Genomic DNA, 13,962 nt, shown 5'->3' with positions numbered 1-13,962 from the left:
TCTTTTAAATTAGTAGTTTAGCTGAGGGAGGGGGCACAGGGTAAGATTCTTACATCTGAGGCATGAATCCAAAGATGTAAGCAAGGGCTAAAGCAGAGAGCCATCTGAAGAGCTGAGTGAGTAATTTGGGCTTTCAAAATGAATGCTGGTGTGGGTGGCAAGCTGGGGAGGCCTGGGCCCACGTGAGGTGTGGAGTCAGACAATAGCAGCCTCAGGAAGGGCCACAAAAGAGACAAGAAGGAAGCTGTTCTTCCAAAGAAAAGACTCCCATAAAAATTCATGACCACAAGCTTGCCCTCAAGCAGGATCAGGGCACAAATACACACACTTCTTTGAGGTCCAAAAACCGATCCAGCTGAGTGATTTATTTAAAGTAGCCTCAGGCTGGAAGGACCTCAGCCACCTAGTAGAAGCAAGCACAAATCCTCTCTATAGGAATACACTAGGCCAGACCTAAAAGCATTTTGGAAGACAAACTTCCAAAAACTAAGAGCCTGTGGTGTAAAAAACCCACAAAACACAAAACAAAACAGGATATCAGGAATGAGAGTCAGCAGAAATAGCAAACAGCAGAATCGACTTGTGTGAAGTTTAGATGTTGGAGTTATTGAGAAAATACAAAAAACGTATATCTAATAAATAGAAGAGAGTTTTAAAAGATCAGTAAGAAAAAAGAAACTGTCAAAAGAACTAGAGAGATCTCCAGTGAGGAGTGCCTACAGCTCCGCCGCCACTTCAGACACAGAGCGAGGCTGAGACCTGAGCCGCTGAGCTGTGGGCAGGTCCTGGGGCTGGTGGGGCTGCGCGTGGTAACAGTCCCAGAACAGTGGTGTAGAGATGGCAAGCCGGGGACTTCACTCGGAGGAGTGGAGTAGCTGGGTTGAGTCCCCTCAGACTCCAAACAGAAGACGGGGAGTTTGATTAATTGCCTACTTTATTGGAATTCCACAAAATGCACTATTTGGACACTGCAGTGTTGATAGGACCAGCTTCCAGGGCCAGGCGGGGAAGTGGGGTAATTCTCAGGCAGAAAGAGCCCGAGGACTTGTAACCCAAGCCCTCTTTGACTTTAATGAGTGTGATGAAGATCTTGCCTTTAAGGAGACACCCTGAGAATCCAGGGAAAGCCTGAAGAGCAGTGGTGGAATGAGAACAGCAAAGGCAGGAGGGGTTCTTTTAGCCCCAGTCCCTTCTGTTGGGAGCATAGACCTCCCTCCCTCTCAGGGTTGGCCCTGACTGGTGGCCGGTGAACTGGTAAAGTCTCGGGATTAACGGGAGTGGTCAGGTGGCGGAGACGTGGAAGCAAACTAGGTTACTGGCCACTCACTGATGGCCGTCTACTGGGTGGACAGAGCCCCACGAGGACTTCAGCAGAACGCAGCTCGTCCAACTGTTTTGCTGACAGAAAGGAGCAATTATTTTTAGTCTTTTTTTGCAACTGCCATCTATGCAATTCCTTACAGAGAGCTAAGGCAGCCTAGTTTATAAGAAGCTTTCTGTTCCTTATGATCTTCTAGGCCAGAATCGGTCCATTTCAGGTGCAGCTCAGCATGGTCAAGGTATGAACCTGGAGAGTCTGGGTGTTAATTAATTTCTGAATTAACTAATTGTAGGCGTAGTGGCTCTGCCTGTGTGTAGAAGGGGTGGTGTCTTGCCCCTTACTCTCAGGCAGTGCAAATCAACCCTTGGAAAACGGGGGTCAAGAGGGCTGTACACTGCTTATCTTGATCTATTTAACGGCTTTCTTTTCTCATTCTGAAACCACTCTGTTAAATGGCAACAGGCTGTTCCCATCCACCCCCGTGAAGTAATCATGCGCCACCTGAATAATAGTACACAATGGAGGTGCTTTTCACATGACCGGCTATGACTCATTCTGACATTTCAAATACAAATAATTCTGGGGCACAACTGGAGGTACTTGTCTTCCTTTCTAGCCAATGATTCATACATTCTGTTCAGATTCTTGTTCTTTTCCCCCCAAACTACAAGTAGATTAACTAAGGGCAGTGTATATTTTCATTCCAGATGAGAAGCAGGACGTGCAGAGCACTGTACTCAGAGCGTGGCATTGAGCCAGCACTGGGTCCTCTAAACACCCAGCCTCCCCCAAAGGGCCATGGTACTTTCACACTCCACAGCGGTTAAATCGACTCCATACCCTTGGCTTTCCCTTCATGGACATGAGACAACTGCCACTGTGCCCCACATCTTGACAAGGAAACATCCATAGCAAGAAGGCAACAAGCTGGGTTCCTCCTTTAGACACCTTTCTTTTTTCACCCAGGAGGAAAATCTTTCCTAGAAGCCCCAGGAGGTTTCCAGATCCTCAAGGGTCATTGGCCAAAAAGGAGTCACCTGTCTTCCCCTAAATCAATAGGGACAGAAGAGAGTGAGCATTTCCCAACAGGCTTAAGCCAATCATAATTCAGCCCTTGGTAGTAAAGGGGAGAGGGGGCCACCCTGGTTGCTGTCCCAGATCTGCATAGGAAGAAACTGGAAATGACCAGAGAGCGTGTTGGCCAAAGAGCAGAGAATGACGATCTGCAGTGAGAAAGAGGAATAAAGCGGATGAAGAGAGGAAAGGGACCCCAGGGGTTCCAGTTCCACTTTCCAGTCTGTCTCAGCTTCAGCCACTTCCCTGCTTCTAAGTCACATATTGGTTTTCTAGGCCTGCCTTAGCAGAATTCCACAGAAGCAACAGAAATGTAGTGCCTCACAGTCCTGGAAGCTCAAAGTCTGAAATCAAGAGGCTGTGGTCCCTCTGAAACCTGTAGGGGAGAACCCCTCTTGGCATCTCCCTAGCTTCCAGTGGTTTTCGGGCAATCCTTGACATCCCTTGGTTTTCACTCCAGTCTGCCTCCATGGTCACATGGCTTTCTCCCTGTGTGTCTGTGTCTCCTCTCATGTGGACCCCAGTCGTACTGGAGTAAAGGCCCACCCTACTCTAATATGACCTCAACTAATTATATCTGCAACTACCCTGTTTCCAGAAGGTGATATTCACAAGTACTGAGCGTGAGGACTTCAACATATCTTTTTAGAAGACACAGTTCAACCCATAACGGGCTGTGTGAGACACCCTTGTTTAAGGAATGCTCTTTGCGTTACCTAAATCCAGCGATCTGTAGTTTATAACCAAAAAGGCCTTCTAATATAGGACTCAAAGAGGGGTTCAAACTAGTGCAAACAAACAAGGGTCACACCATTTCTTTCTCAGTCTCATCCCCTCCTTACCTAAGAGTCTTGGTTTCCAGAAGTAACTTAGAAACTTTACAGGATCGCCCAAGAGCAGTTTGACGTTTGACTGCATAAGAGTCAGCATGGGATGTTTCCTAAAATTAAGGAAGTCTCCTTTTAAAATGTATTCTTGCCATACAAGAAAATTCAGGGGGGTGGTGGTAGTTTTAACTTGTGAAAATGGAGCTTTTAAATAACACTTTTTGTTCCATTTGCAGGCTTCCTGATGGGCCAGATTAATTGTGCTTCCTCCCAGTCCCTGGCCGTCTTTCTGGGTATTGATTATTCTTAATATTCAGAACTTGAAACCAATTGCACACCTTCACCTAACCCACCCCACCCCAAGCATCTGACTTTTCAGAGCTGGGACAACCTCCCCTTTGTGGGGCCGTTGTGACACCCAGACCAGGCCAGAATTGTTAATTTTGTCTTTGCTTTGGGAGGTGACAATTACAGTGTCAACTTAACTCGCTCATTCCAAACTTGCAGATCTTGTGCAAGTTGGTGAAAATTTCTAATTAGATATTTTTTACTTTCTTTTTAAAATATATCTTTATTGATTTCAGAGAGAGGAAGGGAGAGGGAGAGAGAGAGATAGAAACATCAATGATGAGAGAGTCATTGATCGAGCCCACAACCTGGGCATGTGCCCCGACTGGGAATCAAACTGCGATCTCCTGGATCCTAGGTTGACTCTCAACCGCTGAGTCACACCCGGCATGGCTCTAATTAGATATTTTTAATGTCATTTACTTGTTTGTTTTAAATTAAAAATATATTCAGTTAGAGAATCTAAGAGTACAGAAGGATGTTACATGAAAAGCATGCAATAATAATATTTGCAGTAGATGAGGTCCCCAGCATCAAACCTTGGTGTAACCGCTGTCCTGCCCACCACTCAGGTGCAGTGACTGCTCTCCCCAGCCTCTGCCCTGACTTGGGAGCAGGAATGCATGTAAACCAAGACAAAAGATTACACTGGATCTCTGAATGAATTTTCAAAACTCACAATAGAAGCACCATTCTGAAAGCCAAGGTGAATCTAATTTGCAAGAGCCAAGCTGTGGAGGAGAGAAGATTTTTAATTCCAATGTTTGCCTTTCAATATGAACATCAGCCAAAGCCACAGGAAAGACCAAAACCAGGACCCCAGAGCTGCAGCCCAGTGGAGACATGACACGGGAAGCCCTTCACACATAGGGAGAGACACTGTGCTTCAGAACAGGGCCATCCTCAAACTCTGGCAATCAGAACCTCTGGGCTTCACAATTCAGGGCGCCCTCACTGGCCCTCCTCCAGCTCCATCCCTTCCTGTGGAAGGAGGAAGCTGCAGGGCCCCGGGGGCATGCTGACCCTGGGCCATGCCTGTCCTGGCTTCCTGGAAGCCCGGGTCACCGGCCCTGAACACCCTGAGCCTGTTTCAGGGGACCATGTGCATCAACTCCCTGCACCTCTTTTCTTTGGCTGCCAGTGCTGCTTGTGCACACCCTGAGCCCCCCGAGGCAGCCGTGGGAAGCAGTCATGAGGGGAGTGGGGTGTGGACTGTGTGCTGGGGGTGTCCTCACATGTGCCCCTAGGCTCCTCAAGGGGCAGGACTGAGCCAGGATTGGGGAGTGAGGAGGGGGGTGGGCTCAAGAAGAACTAGCTGAGGCCCCCACAACTTTTAGGGATGGGCCTCTCTCTGGGGTCTTCTGCTTGTCTTGTTTGTTTGGGTTCTTTCTCTTTCTTTCTTTCTTTCTTTCTTTCTTTCTTTCTTTCTTTCTTTCTTTCTTTCTTTCTTTCTTTCTTTCTTTCTTTCTTCCTTCCTTCCTTCCTTCCTTCCTTCCTTCCTTCCTTCCTTCCTTCCTTCCTTCCTTCCTTCCTTCCTTCCTTTCTTTAAATTGATATATAGAGAGAGAGAGATGATTCAAAGAAACCTTGATCAGTTGCCTCCTGTGCAGCCCAGCCAGGGAATCAAACCACAGCCTAGGTATGTGCCCTGACCAGGAATCGAATCTTAGATCCTGTGGTGAAGGAGATGAGTGTAACCAACTGAGCCACCCGGCCGAGGCACTCTTGTCTTTTCTAAACTGCTGTTCATTCTCACTGTCCGAGCCCTTCAGGTCATCCTTGGGGTCTCTCCCTATGCGTGAAGGGCTTCCCATGTCATGTCTCCATTGGGCTGCAGCTCTGGGGTCCTGGTTTTGGTCCTTCCTGTGGCTTTGGCTGATGTTGTTATTGAAATGCAAACACTGGAATTTAAAAAATCTTTTCTCTCCTCCACAGCCTGGCTCTTGCAAATTAGATTCACCTTGGCTTTCAGGTCAGCCCATCATTGACATCCTTGGGCCAAAGTGGTCTCTGAGGTTGTTGGGGCTGAGATAGGGGCAGAGATGGGTTGGCTATGGCTGGTGTTAGGGCCTCTATGGGAGGAGACTGAGACGAGTGCTGGAGGTGGGCCTAGAACTGGTTCTGAGGTAGGAAATGAAGTCAGGTGGAGACTGAGCCTGGATGGTGGGACTAGAAATAGGGATGGGGCTGGATTTGCAGCTGAGATTGAGACAGGGATCAAGATTGGAATTAGATCTAAGGTTGGGATGGGGTTGAGGCTGAAGTTAGAATTGAGATGGGGTAGGATTAAATTTTGTGTTTGAAGCTGAAAGTGAGGTTAGGTCTCAGGCTAAAATTGCTGAGAGGGCTCTTGTTGGGTGTAGGACTAAGTTTGGGGTTGAGGTTGGAGGCAAGGCCACGTTGGAGCTGCTTTTGGGACTGAGCTTCAATTTACCGTTAAATTTAGAGCTAAGGCTGGGACTGAAATTGGGACTGGGGGTTGGGTTCAGGAGCTGAGTCTGAAGCAGTAGTTGGAGCTTTAATTGTGCTGACTCGGGGCTGTCTAACCAGATCTAGAGGTCAGTAGAGTGACAGTCTCTATGTTCTCCAGTGAGGAATTCAAGTCTGTGGTCTATGTTATCATTTATTTCCACCTAAAACACAAAGTCATCCTCTCCTCCAGTCCCTTACATCCTTCCAGTTACTTGCAGAGAGTTGAAGACTATAATTCCTGGTTTCTTCAGACAGCATCAGGAAATTCTGAATGGAGGGCCATAAAGTCAGAGATGTCACACGAGTGCCTGAGCCCTTCCTGTCTGTGTGTGGAGGGCCCAGCATTCTGTACCCTGAGATCTCCCAGCCCGGCTGTGGACAGTGAACCAGAAGGGGCCTGGAACACAGAAATAGGGTTATTTGGGTGGCAGTGGGGGATGACCCCCACTTCACACACCCCTCTTCCAGGCTACATTTCTTCTCCTTTCCCCTGCTTTCCAGTCCCCCAACTTCCTCATATTTACCATTTGGAGGGGAAGAGTTAAGGGTGAAGTTTGCTGTTTCCCTCTGTCACATTCTTTTTCACTTCCTCTGAATTCCCCAGAATTGTTGATGTTTCCAGATATTTCTGACTTGGGTCCAGAGGAACCCATTTCTCTTCTCTTGCCCAGTGTAAACCTGGGCTTCTCGAATCTGAACTACCTGATCCAACTTCATTAGGTGGCTTACCCATCAGGTGACCTAGCTCTGGTCTTTCCTCCACTCAGAAGTAAAAGTCAACCAAGGACTCAAGACAGTAGGGAAGGAGGAGAGAGGGTGACAGAGAAGAGGATTTCCTGGCTGGACCAGGAGGGGAAGAGCTGGGATAGGAACAAACTTTTCCCCCCAACATATTTATCTATCTATTTATTTATTTATTAAATTGTTGAGACTATTACAGATCTCTCCCATCTCTCCTTTTTTTCTTTTCTTTCCTTAAAGTCTTTATTGATTTTTAAAGAGAGAGAAAAGGAGAGGAAGAGAGAAACATCGATGTGAAAGAGATACATGGATCAGCTGCCTCCTGCATGCCCCCTCCACCTGGCTCCTGCCCACCCCAGGCCTTCACCTCACTATTGTCTGTGTCAAAGGGCTATTCATATAGTCCTTTGGTTAATCTCTTCCTGCTCCCCTTGCCCCCTTTCTTCTGAGATCTGTCTGTCTGTCCTATGCATCAGTGTCTCTGGACCTATTTTGTTCATCAGTTTATTTTGTTCATTAGATTCCACAGATAAGTGAGTTTATGTGATACTTGCCTTTCTCTCACTGGCTTATTTCACTTAACATAATACTCTCCAGTTCCCTCCAGGCTGCCCCAAAGGGTAAGAGATCCTTCTTTTTTACAGCTGCGTAGTAGTCCATGGTGTAAATGTCCCACAGTTTTTTTAATCTACTCATCTGATGGGCACCTGGGCTGCTTCCAGATCTTAGCTATTATAAATAATGTTGCTATGAACATAGGGGTGCGTATATTCTTTCTGATTGGTGTTTCGAGATTCTTAGTACATATTCCTGGAAGTGGGATTGCTGGTCAAACAACAGTTCCATTTTTAATTTTTTGACAAAACTCGATGTTGTTTTCCACAGTGGCTGCACCAGTCTGCATTCCCACCAGCAGTGCACTAGGACTCCCTCCTCTCCACACCCTCGCCAGCACTTGTTTGTTGATTTACTGATGGCAGCCATTCTGACAGGTGTGAAGTACTATCTCATTGTGGTTTTAATTTGCATCTCTCTGATGATTAGTGACATTGAGCATTTTTTCATATGTCTATTGGCCACCTGTATGTCCTCTTTGGAGAAGTGTCTGTTCAGGCCTTTGCCTATTTTTACTTACTTACTTAATTATTTATTTAATCCTCCCCCAAGGATATTTCTCCCTTGCTTTTCAGAGGGAGAAAGAGAGAGAGACATCGATATGACAGAAACACATCACTTGGTTGCCTCCCGCACACACCCCGACCTGGGCTGGGGGATCGAGCCTGCAACTGAGGTATGTGCCCTTGGCCAGAATCGAACCCAGGACTCTTCAGTCTGCAGACCAAGGCTCTAACCACTGAGCAAAACCAGGTAGGGCCTTTGCCTATTTTTTAATTGGATTGTTTGTCTTCCTTTTGTTGAGTTGTATGAGGAGCAAACTTTCATTTAGCATCAAATTTGTCACTGGGATTGAGCTAAACACTTGCTGTACATTAACCATTTAATTCCCTCCCGAGTCTTGGGAGGCATTTTGGACGATGAGCCGAGGCTCACTGAGTGAGGAGCTCCATCGCTCATAAAGGGGAGCCGGGACTCCAGCTCAGTGCTGCCCCCGCCCCGGCCCGCTCTCTGCACGCACGCACGCACGCACACTGTCTTCACAAAAGGGACTCAGTTCCCACCAGGGAGCCCTGTAAATCCTGCTAGGAGGGCTTCCTCGGGTCGATGCACACATTCCTTTCAACAGGAGGAAACCTGAGTGTCTTGAAAGGTGGAGAAGGAAAGGAAACATATATAATATATAAGCTACAATGTACATCTTCTGCACCTTGCCTTTTTAAAATTAACATTATACCATAAACTTCCCTCCATATCAGAAATAAAGATATAATCCCTCATTTTCGCATCTGTATAGTATCTTATACGTTCTCTCCTAGGCAAGGAAATGACTGTTGTGTTCAGAGAATGGCAAGGAGGCTGGTGTGGCTGGAGCGGACCGAGCGGGGGAAAGGAGCAGCGAGTGAGTTTGGAGGGTCAGGGGCATTGAAGGCCACTGGAAGGGACTTGCTTTTCATCTTAGTCCAACAGGAAGATTTTGGAAAGCTTTGACACAGGAATCACATGATGAGCTCACATTATACAGGATCATTCTCCTTTCTGGGTTGTGACCCGTAGGAAGGGTGGCAAGGATGACAAGAAAATTCCAGGTGAGATGCCGTGAGGGCTTGGCCGGGGTAATAAAAGTGGAGTGGGGAGAAGCGTTCACATTCTGGATGCACGAGAACTATCAGGATTTGCTGGTGGGTTTGCACGAGGGATTTGAAAGAATGACAGAGTCAAGGATAACGTCAGGTTTGAGAGACTAGGAGGAAGGTGGGGAGGAGAAGCTGGTTCTGTGGCTGGGACGCGAGAGAAGCTTTGTTTGGACGGTTGCGTTTGAACAGCCGGCTGACTTCCTAATGAAGACGTATCCCCCCCCCCCCCCCCCCGTGTTCTTGGGTAAACATTGATAATTTCTTTAAAAAGGCTTCGTCAGTCCCAGCAAAGTAAAGATGGCAACACAAAAGGATTTCACTGAAAAGAGTTCAATGAAGGGACGTTTACAGAGTGTTCGCAGGAATGAGAACAGCAAAGGTGGGTGAAGCCTCCTTGACCGGGGCAGCGATGCTGATGCCACACCTGGGGCAGCAGAGGGGGGGGGACATGACACTGGGACCCTGAGAGGCTTTGGAGCACGGGGAGGGCCATCTGGAAGGCGATTAGAGCGCAGTCCCCAGAGCCGTAGCATCTACAGGAGACCCCACACCAGCAGCTCTGTGTCCCTGCCCTCAGGACGGCCAGTGCCCGCCTTCCATTGGAAGGCCCCAAAGGAGGCCATGTGGCAAAGGCGTGTCATGATGCGTCACAGCGATCAGCTTCCCGGAGCACAGCAGGGCAGGAAAGACGGACAATGTTTCTGGAGAGAGACTCAAGGAGTCACCAGCAGCACAGTCCTCTACTTTCCCCGCTCAGCATTTGTTCTAATTCTTCACTTGGCTGAGGAAATTCCTGGCCCTGACGACGGGGGGGGACCACAAATGGTTTATGTGTTATTAAGTGGCGATGATTATTCAGTCGTGCTTTTGGCTGGAGCCTCGACAGGTCCCTCTCACGCATGTTAGCAGGCGGGAAGGGCATTAATGGACGTGAATACAGCCCTGCTGTCTCTTTCCGTAGCTGGTCACGAGGCATAAGACGGTATACATGATTTCTCTCTTCCACCCTCTTTTCCATGACCCCTTGAGCTTCTGCTAGAACCTCAGTTTATCAGGGCTGTTTTTCACTTGGTGGGCTGCCCGAACTTTCGTCCTCACACAAGGCGAGCCCTTAGAGTGCCTGTCTTGCCCTGGTTGCCACTATTTGCCACTGACCAATATTACCAGTCAAACAAGACTCCAGGAACTCCTCTAGGTTTCAGGTATAGTCCTCCTCGCCCCACAACGTCACAGCCTCCATTTCCCCCTTGGTCATTGGGATCGATCTCTTCCACCAGAATAAGAGCCTTCTTCTCTGCCTGTTGTTGGCTCAGTGGCATAAAGAGCCTAAAATGAACAGGAGTTATTCTTGGATGTGAATTTAATGGAACAATGACTATTTTCCTCATGGGAGCATTTTTAATTGGGTGCTGAGATCTCCAAACCCAATCAGCCCAAGATTGCAAGATAGGGAGCAAAAAAAAAAATCCATAAGTGGAGTGGGAGGTATATTAGTGAGAGGGGACACCCCACCTCCATACCTTGGTCCCCAGCTGGTGCAATATCTCCAAGAAGGACATGACATCACATATTGTATAAGGCATATTCCATATCCTGTAGAACAACACCCCCAACCTCGTAGGGTACTATCTCCCAGCTGGTGTTATAACTGAGTCTTTAAAAAACTATCCCACCACTCAATCAATCTGTCCATCTGAGTGCCAGACACATGGCAATATCATAGGGCCAGCCCACTGCCACACGTCCTTCATTATGAACTGAGTTCCTCAGTTGGAGGTGATAGCGTGAGGGATAACATGCTACATACGTGTTCATGAGTGGAGGCGCTGGCAGAAGCTTTGTGGTGAAGGAAGTCATATCCATATTCAGAGTATGTGCTTATTCCTCTGAGGACATATTATTGCTCCCTTTATGACGCAAGGGGTCCAGTGTAGTTAACCTGCCATAAGATAAACTGCCAATGACACCTAAACAGGGGCTCAGTATTGGTCTCTGCTTTGGGCGGGTTGGGCGCTCAGCAGAAGCAATAGTCATGCTGAGCTAATAATGTGCAGCTTCCATCCCTGGTAACTCATGATAACTTTCCTGTTTATTTTTTGTTTTATCTTGTTCTGAGGATATTTTTTCCATTGCTTTTCAGAGAGAGAAAGAGAGAAAGGGAGTGAGGGAGAGAGAGAAACATCAATGTGAAAGAGACACATCGATTGGTTGCCTCCCACACACACCACAACCGGGGCCAGGGATCAAGCCTGCAACTGAAGTACATGCCCGTGGCCAGAATCGAACCCAGAACCCTTAAAGTCCTTGGCTGACACTCTAACTTTCTGTATAAGTCAACTGAGTAAGCACCAGGTAAAGCTGACTGGCATTCACAAAACAGGTCATGTGACCCACCTGGTTCTTGAGAGCCACTTCATCTCTGGCTGTTTTTTGCTGGGCATTTAGAAGGACTACAAGTATCTTCACCCTCTATGCCCATTCTGAGATGTGCAACCGTGTACCCTTTTCCCCCCGAAAAAGTCAACAGTTTCCCCATCTTGTTCTTCCCAAAGCACTGACCGGCTAGTGAACTCATTAAACCACTACCCATAAATCAGCATAGATCCATACTTCAGGCCATATCTCCTTCTACCTAAAATAGACAACCAAGCACACTGCTCAAAGATCTGCCCTTGAGAAGGATTCCCTTCACCATTGCCTTCCGGGGCATCCCCTGGATAAGGCTATACTGAAGCAGCCATACCCTTGTGCATAGTTGCTAGCACAGCCTGAAAAGCCACCTTCAAATCAGGACTGTGGTTTCTACTCTCCTGTTCACTAATTATATGGAACTCTTCGTGAGGCCCTAGATTTGAACTGAAGAAGCTACAGCAAAGCACTGGGAACAGGTACAATGGAAATATCAGCCACCTACCAATGCAATAGTGCCCTCTGGACTCATCGTTTATGTATGAAACATTTCTATTTTGTAATTTATTGCAACCCACGTTTAATTCTATGATTTTGATCATCAAATAAAACCTAGATCATGATGGGGATTTTGGGTTGCTTAGTCACTTAAAGGTTAGCAGTTAGGTATTGAATCTCTACCAAGCCCTAGGAGCAAGTTGCTTTTCTAATGGAACACAGTGGTAAACAAAAGAGGGCACTATTTTATTCCAAAATCCTAGGGATCTACACTGTGATTTCTATACTGGGATTTGCCAGAGGCTCAACATAGTACCCTTACTTGCCATAGACGGCTCCAATGCTATTGGGTCTGCTTAGTTGTATGGCCTAAATAATAAAAAAAAATCTTACCGTTCAGTCTGGACCTGATACAAAGCTTTTTCTTGCTCTAGACGTATTGTAACCTTATAGGTTACTCAGTTAATGGTTGAGAGCAACAAACCCATGTGTGCTATGTGTTTTCTCAAAAATTAAAGGACATTCAAAGCATCTTGCCTCTTTCCTCCTGAGGGGCACTGCAAAATGTGGCAACTTGGCCCTAACTTTTGAAGGGCAGTCTGACATACCCAAGACCACTGGGGTGTTAGCAGAGTGTATCCCCCTGCTCCAGCATTCATGTATCTTACAAAGGTGCTTGTTCCTTCCTCCTCATCTGGCAAAATTAGTATAATGTTATTAACATAATATAGTATCATGTTATATATTTCCTCTTTGTCCAACATCTTATCGAGGCAGTGGGGTTGCCCTGCGCTCCGAGTCTCGCCATGCCCCTCAAGGACGACAAAAAAGAAAGATACTGGAAAGTCGGCCAAGAAAGACAAAGACCCAGTGAACAAATCTGGGGGCAAGGCCAAAAAGAAGAAGTGGTCCAAAGGCAAAGTTCGGGACAAGCTCAATAACCTAGGCTTGCTTGACAAAGCAACATGACAAACTCTGTAAGGAAGTTCCCAACTATAAGCTTATAACCCCAGCTGTTGGCTCTGAGAGACTGAAGATCCGCAGCTCCTTGGCCAGGGCAGCCCTACAGGAGCAACTCAGTAAAGGGCTTTATTAAACTAGTTTCAAAGCACAGAGCTCAGGTAATTTACACCAGAAACACCAAGGGTGGGGATGCTCCAGCTGTTGGAGAAGATGCATGAACAAAAGGTCCCACCAGCTGTACATTTTGAAAAATAAAACTTTATTTTATATATATATAATGTATAAGTTAGAAAATATAATACATGCAGAAAAATATAAAATAAAATGTTTTGACATAATTTTCTCTAATCATTGACACTATAACTGATACCTTAAAATGCAAGACGCTAGGGTTTTTAAATATATGTTTTTATTGATTTCAGAGAAAGGAAGGGAGAGGGAAAGAGAGATAGAAATATCAATGATGAGAGAGTCATTGATCAGCTGCCTTCTGCACACCCCCTGCTGGGGATCGAGCCCAAAACCCAGGCGTGTGCCCCGACCAGAATCGAACCTAGATCTCCTGGATCCTAGGTCGATGCTCAGCCGTTGAGCCATACCAGCTGGGCAAGAAGCTGGTATTTTTTATAAAACTTCTGGAACTAACAAAATAATTTGTAAATATGGCTGAATTAAAGGTCATTATAAAATATTAGTTACTTTACACCAAGGCTCTCAATGTGTGGACCATGAACTCCTTAAGGTCCCTGAGACCCTGGCCGGGGTCCACAAGGTCAAAATTACTTTTGCAATAATGCTAATCATTTAAAGTGCCTCCCATGATTCTGGTAGGAGCTAAATGGTCAATTTTCAGCAAGTGTCTGGCACAACCCCCTCACAAATTTGATGACTGATAAATTTTGGTGCTTTCCTCAGCTTCTCCCCTCCCAGTCCGGCCAGGAGCCCTACTCCCCTTCAGCCTTTCCCCCCTTTGAGTGGAGTGAGGCGAGCTAAGCCAGAGCTGGGGGAGCGTGGTGGCTGAGGCCCCAGAGAAGGTCAGATACCAGGGACTTAGGTC

General features: G+C 46.8%; 1 pseudogene; it reads left to right on the top strand.

The window, feature by feature from the left end:
• The first annotated feature begins 12,677 nt into the window (after positions 1 to 12,677).
• On the top strand, positions 12,678 to 13,132 carry LOC107544245 (small ribosomal subunit protein eS25 pseudogene; annotated as a pseudogene).
• The last annotated feature ends 830 nt before the right edge of the window (positions 13,133 to 13,962 follow it).

The sequence above is a fragment of the Miniopterus natalensis genome, chromosome 17 (genome assembly GCF_054644295.1).
Source record: "Miniopterus natalensis isolate mMinNat1 chromosome 17, mMinNat1.hap1, whole genome shotgun sequence".
NCBI lineage: Eukaryota > Metazoa > Chordata > Mammalia > Chiroptera > Miniopteridae > Miniopterus > Miniopterus natalensis.
Note: the sequence above shows the minus strand (reverse complement) of the source record. Positions and strands in the feature narration are given on the sequence as shown.